Source organism: Cibotium barometz, chromosome 4 (genome assembly GCF_041138505.1).
Source record: "Cibotium barometz isolate CiBa-2024 chromosome 4, ASM4113850v1, whole genome shotgun sequence".
Classification (NCBI taxonomy): domain Eukaryota; kingdom Viridiplantae; phylum Streptophyta; class Polypodiopsida; order Cyatheales; family Cibotiaceae; genus Cibotium; species Cibotium barometz.
In genome coordinates, this window is record NC_141049.1 from 49,565,670 (window position 1) to 49,572,380 (window position 6,711).

A 6,711-nucleotide genomic window follows, 5' to 3' on the forward strand; every position below is an offset into this window, starting at 1 on the left:
TGTTGTACTGATCCACAGCCCTAAGCCTGATTAAGAACAAGATGCTCATTAAAACATGATTAAGATAGAGGAGAGAGAAGAAGAGAGAGATCGGTGTTAGGTTCTCCTGTATTTAAGATTGTACAAAAGGTTACTGATGAATGTACATGGCTTGGGCCCTTGGTCAGCTCCGGAGGGGTGACCTCTGGCATATCTACATGACCACTGCTGAATTCTAACGATTTACTTGCTGAAATGCTGAGAATGACTTCATGCTTATATATTTCATTGAGCACCAGCTCGACCAGAATGTTGGACAAATATTCCTTGATTTTCTTCCTTTTAATGCTGCGCTTTTGCCTTTGTATGTCCCACTGCTGGCCTTCACTTGGGTGCTGTCCCACCTATTGCCTGGGACCCCATGCTGGCTGCCGATAGGTGTTCACATGCACCCTGCACTCGAGTGCTATGTGACTCATTGGCTCTACATCAATGCACCATTCATCGGTAGGATTTACCTTTTTAGGAATATTTTGTCGTATGCCGTGGCCCCAGTTCGGGACATGTGAGGCACGAGCTACGTAGGTCAGTCTCCAGAGCCATAGAGAGTCTGCATGTGTCAGTCCTCTTAACCGACTTGGAGAATTTATTAGATAGTGCATGTAGTGTCAACCTTAGTATTAGTTATGGGCCAGCCCATGGCCTTAGGAGCTTGTCCAGGGGTTGGTCACAGCCGTGGACAGCATTAGGGGATAGCTGACTGGCTTGTGGAAGTACCTTACCCCAGTTGGCCAGCATATACAGCAGGCCGACAGCATCCATGGTGAGCAAGCTCTAGTTGGCCAGGTTTGTTGAAGACCAACAGGTAGTTGGATTGCACCACAATAGTCGGGCAGCATTAAATATCATCTTTTTTCCTATGTGCAGCATTAAATAGCATTTAATGCTATTTTATTAGCATTTTTGTCCATATCGAACTGGCCTACAGCTTTATGTTGGCTGACCAGCAGCATGGGACCATATAAATGCAGCGCTTCATTTACCCATAAATCATACAGGTACTCAGCAATATTCAGCCAAGTTAGGTTCAGTTCCAAGCATTCCCAGGTGTCACGACCCTGTGTTTTTCTTTGGACAGTATGCAGGTGTGCACGGGGACATGGTGGACAGTGTGAATGGCATGAGTTTGGAGTTAAAAAAAAGAAACCCATGTGTGGACAACCCCAAGTGTGAAGGGGACAAAGAGATTTAATTAACATTTGGTGGCCCAAAAGCTAATTTGGGAGGCTACTCCACTTTTGGAGGATGCGCCTCTTTCTATCTCATGCTTTTTGGGAGGCGCCTTCTGGATCTGAATGGTATGCTTTTTTGGGAGGGGCTGGCGGGCTGCTTTTGGGCGCTTCTCTATTGGTGCAAAAGCGGAGGGCTGAACAGCAGGAGGCGGGCTGGAGCTGCGGCACATGCTCTCTCTCTCTCTCTCTCTCTCTCTCTCTCTCCCCCCTCCCCCCCCCCCCCCCCCCCGCACACGCTCAACTCTCTCTCTCTCTGTCTCTCTCTCTCTCTCTCTCTCTCTCTCTGTCTCGCTGGTGGTCGTGCCGTGCTCGCACTAGTGGTCCTACCTTGCTCGCTGCATGCGCTACGCGTTGGTGGTTATGCCTTGCTCGCTGCTCGCGCTATGCACTGGTGGTTCTACCTTGCTCGCGAAAAGCCGTCTAGTCCATGGCGTGATGTCGCGCAAGCTCTCCCTGCTCGTGCTACGCATTGGTGGTCTTGCCCGGCTCACGAAAGCCGTCTGGTCCATGACGTGACGCCGCGCAAGCTCTCCCTGCTCACGCTACACGCTAGTGGTCTTGCCCTGCTCGTGCTGCGCACCCTGGCTGTGCTGCACCTAGCGTTGCCCTGTCCACGTTGTGCTACGCCTATCCCCACCCGAACTGCCCTGCTTGCGCTGCACGCCCCCCTGTGCTCCGTTTGGAATTGCTGTGCTCGCATTGTGCTGGCTTGCTTCCGATGCCAGAAATACTCTCTCTCTCTCTACTACGATCCCTCTCTCGCTCCTCTCTGCCTGCCGGTGGGAAGCACTGCAGAGTAATCTCGAAGAATGGCTCCGAGTCTCCAAGAGAAGCTTGAGGCCCTCGAGACGGCAATGAAGGCACTAATCAAGGAAAACAAGAAGACATCTGATTCCAACCTCAATGAGGTGGAGAACAAGTTACACAAGCACATCATGGCCCTCAAAGTACGGGTCACGGAACTTGAACAAGAGAACATGGCACTCAAGGAGGAGGTGAGTGCATTGAAAGTGGAACTGGTAGCTGTCAAGAACACCGAGAAGGAAGAAGGGGAGATCAATGGCAACACTCTTAGCCATCAAAGAAGAGATCTCCAAGGAGATCACAAAAGACATGGAGGGGAAACTCAAAGCCAAGCAATTAGGATGGGTTGAAGTGGTGAAGAAGAACATCCGTAAAGAGGTGAGGGAGGAGACTCAAAGGGAAGAACACCAAATCATTCACACCACCATTGAAGAGGAGAAGATGAGGCAGGCCCGCCGCCTCAACCTTCGAGCCACAGGTATAACCGAGACACCCGACTCCACTCCCGAGAAAGATGGACAGCTTCTATGCACGAAGCTCGGCTACAGGAAAGAGGACCCTCCCCCCTTCACCAAAGCATGGAGAGCCGGGAAAGACTCAACATGCAAGCGAGCCTTCATCCTATAGTTTGTAGGGGAGATGGAGAGGGCCACCTTCGTGAGGAAGAGGGTGATTCTACGAGGATTAAAGGGAGATCCCATCTATTTAGATGATGACCTTACGAGGATGCAGATAGAACACAAGAAAACATGTATGCCGAGAGTCCTATAGGCCCGGAAAGAGAGCATTCTATCGCGATGGTCGTGTCATCATCAATGGCAAGGCCACCGATTAGCGCCAGGCGGCCTATGGGACATCGACTATGGAGGATCTAGATTCACAGATACACATAGCAGTTTGGAACTGCAATGGAGCACTTTGGACACATCCTGGGAGGATAGAGGAGGTCATGGAGGGACGGGACATCATACTACTTACACAGAGACACACCAGAGCCCAGAGAGGGGGCTACCCAAAGTAGAGGGTTATCAGTGGGAGTCTACACACAGGGGGACCACATGGCAGAGCACATCGAGAGGATCTCGAGGTATAGCGGTACTCTTCAGGCGAGAGCTACATGGGCGCCTACGGGTGGTAGAACGTGACCAGGAGGCTAGATACATGTGGATCAAACTGCAGCTCTCGGCAGATAAGGTGTTATACATTGCTCTATGCTACTTCTCTCCTAGAGGATCGAGATATGCCATGATAGCAGAGGAGGAGGACACAGGGCCATTAGGAGAGTCACCGTATGCAGCCCTTTCAGATGAGATCATACACTACTCCAACCTGGGGGAAGTCCTCCTTATGGGGGACTTCAATGCATGGACACAGAGCTGACAGTGCGACATTTATGATTTCGAGCTCCCCGAGGTGATGCACACACTAGAGGTGGAGGACACGGGAGCTTGCAGGGTGTCAGAGGACATGGGGCCGGATAACACCAGATATGGTCATCACCTATTTGAGTTGGGAGCCCGACACCATCTCGTTATTTATAACGGGATGAGACAGTGGGAGGATTCAGGAGCACTGACATGCTTTCCACGGTCAGGGGGAGGTAGCACAATGGACTACATCATGGGGTCCATGGAGACCACACAGGCAGTGACATCTTTCACCATCCCCCCCTGTCCTATTGGTGTGGATCACACGTACCTCTTGCTGTCATTGGCGAGCTCCACACCAGCACCCACACAGCCCACACAGGCATCGCATACCACTTTCTACTTCACCCATGACCTGACATACATATATGAGCATCATGTATATGATGGGCTACTCCGAATGGATCCCCTGTCACCCCTAGACACACTCACCACTCAAATGTCGTCTCTACTACATACGGCCGCCACCCGCAGCTTCCCCGACCATACACATTGCACACACAGATAGATCGGGGAGCATACCCGAGAATCGGTGGTATGATGATGAGTGCAGAGAGCTATACAGACACCTCCGTGCCTAGAGAGCACTGGGGACCATCACACAGAGATAGGCGAGCCGACAGATACAGACCCTCTCACGCCGTAAGAGGCGTGCATATGAGGAGGCACAATACTGGGATATGTACCACCTTCTCATGAGCAGAGATACAGCCACTGCATGGCGCAGGATGAGAGAGCCTCACCGTCGTACCCCGATTGGGGATCCACACACATGGCACACATATGCAAAGAGCCTCTACCATATCCCTCAGCAACCGCCCATACCACAGCCACAGGAGTCCCGCGCTACCACCACCTCTACTTTCTTTACCGCCTCGATGGTAGAGAGAGCTATACGCTGGTTACAGCATGGGAGATCGGCTGACCACACAGGTATATAGACTGAGCATCTTATTTATGCAGTTGACACATTGGCACCCTTTGTTGCTCACCTCTTTGATAGGGCACTAGTGGAGGGCCTACCAGCTGAATGGACTATGCACACCATCATGCCTCTCGACAAAGCGGGAGACGTGCTAGACCACCCCAGCAACTTTAGGACTACATGTGCACAATGTGTATCTACCGTGTGCTACACGCACACGACTAGCTTCGAGGTTTGGGAAAGCTTGGAGCTAGGCAGGCTAATTAGTGAGCTGAGTTAGGGATAGACTAACGGGCGGGCACCCAAGTATGGACGGGCGGGTGTGGACGCCCGATGACCGGGCAAGAGCCTATAAAAGGGTGGCCAAGGTTAGTCATTAGCTCATAGTCTCGCGTGTCTTTGTGACAACTCTATGGTCAGGAGCCTGGATCTAGTGTAGACGTGCACCTGCTTTATGCAGCCGAGGCCGGCAACAGTCTCGAGCATAGTTACTAAGGGACGGGGACGGGGACGGGGGACAGGAACGGGTACGGGGACGGGGACGGCTAAAGGTAGGGAACGGGGACGGGGGGCTGGGGACGGTGTAGTGAGTAGGAGAGGGTGGAGAGGAAGGTGATGGACCGTGGAGTAGGAGAGGGAGATAGTGGAGAGGAAAGCTAGAGTAGGAGAGGGAGATCGTGGAGAGGAACTCAAGTCTTGGAAGGCTTGAGTAAAAGAGGAGTGGATCCAAGCCCATTATATAGTTGTGTTGCTCTCTCTTCTCTCTCTCAAATGGCCAGTGTTAACGGCTAGTAGCTGTTTATTTGAAAAAATGCCTGAAGATTTAGGTGTTGCAGCCGTCCCCGTCCCCTGCAGACAACGTCTCCCCGTTCCCAAAGGGGGGAACGCCCGTCCCCTGCTAACGTCCCCTCCGTCTCGTCCCCCTGGCCGTTCCTAGCCCGGTGTGCAGGTCTCTCTGCTCGGGATGGCGTTCCCACGTCCCACGTGGGCGTCCCTCCATCCCCCTGTCACTATGGTCTCGAGGCCTGCGAGGGTAGCTTCGTGACGGTATGGGACGTCACAAGGTAGAGATTGGTTGGTACGTCCATCTAGTTAGCTCAGCTTGTGGCTCGGTGGGGATAGCCAAGACTTGTGGGCTTGCCCACAGCTGTCAAGGTTGGGAGGTGAGTCAAGCCTGCACCCCCTTCACGTTTGTTTGGTTTGTTTGCAAGTTTCGAGTCTTGTATCAGGAGCGTTCTACGAGGTGATCCTACGGGGATTTGACAGTGGTATCAGAGCAAGCCTCGAGAACGAGCAAGTCGGTATGTAGAGAAGATGAGGTCTAAGAAAAGGTATGAGTTCGAGAAGATTGCTGTTTTTTTGTGTATAGTGCTGTTTTTTCAAGTTCAACATGTTACTTTTGCATCGTCGGAACCCGTGATGAAGGTGTGGTCTTGTATGGGTTGTTTGCTTTGTTGCTTTGTTAAGTGTAAAAAAATAAAAAGAAAACCAGGAAAAAAATAAAAATAATATATATATATATATATAACAAAAAAAAAACACAAAAGCAAAGGCTAAGTTAGATTTTGGGGAAGCCTATAAATTCCCCTTAAGTGGGCTTCTTGCCACACATCTCTCAAGCTCTCAAGCTCTCTAGCACTCTTATTGTGCAAGATCAAACTTTTCTCTCACCTTGCTTTCTTTAAGATGTCGACCCAAGAATCCGAGTTGGAGCCCATTCTCGAATGTGAAGACTTGCCGGCTACGGAAGTCACCGATGGCGATCTTTTTGACGATTTTGTTTCAAAATCAGATTTCCAAGAGTTGAAAGTTGCTCTCGAAGCTTATTTCTCGGAATGTCAAGCACAAATCGCCGCGCAGATGCAGGCTTTACAGAACTCCATCTCTTTGTTGACCACTATCCTATCTACTCTTTCGGGTATGGATACTTTGGCATCTGCTTTAGGCCCCAATATTACTCCGGAATAGTTTGGGGACGAGCAAAAGCAGTGTACCAAAGAGATAGTGGACACTTGGCTACTTCAGTGGCAAGTCCATTTTCAGTTTCATCCATATGACGATGGCAAAAAGATCCAATTAGCAGCAGGTTCCCTCTCAGGCAAAGCTCTGCTTTAGTGGAAAGAACTCAACCCTAAACCAACGACTTGGGCACAATTCGAAGAAGTCTTCAAGAAAGAGTTCCTCTATCACCATTTGGTCCATCTCCATTTCTGGAGCCACTTCTATGGGACTGTCACTCCATAGAGTGGCCAGATTTGTGCCATGTTCACATGGGGCCAGGCCA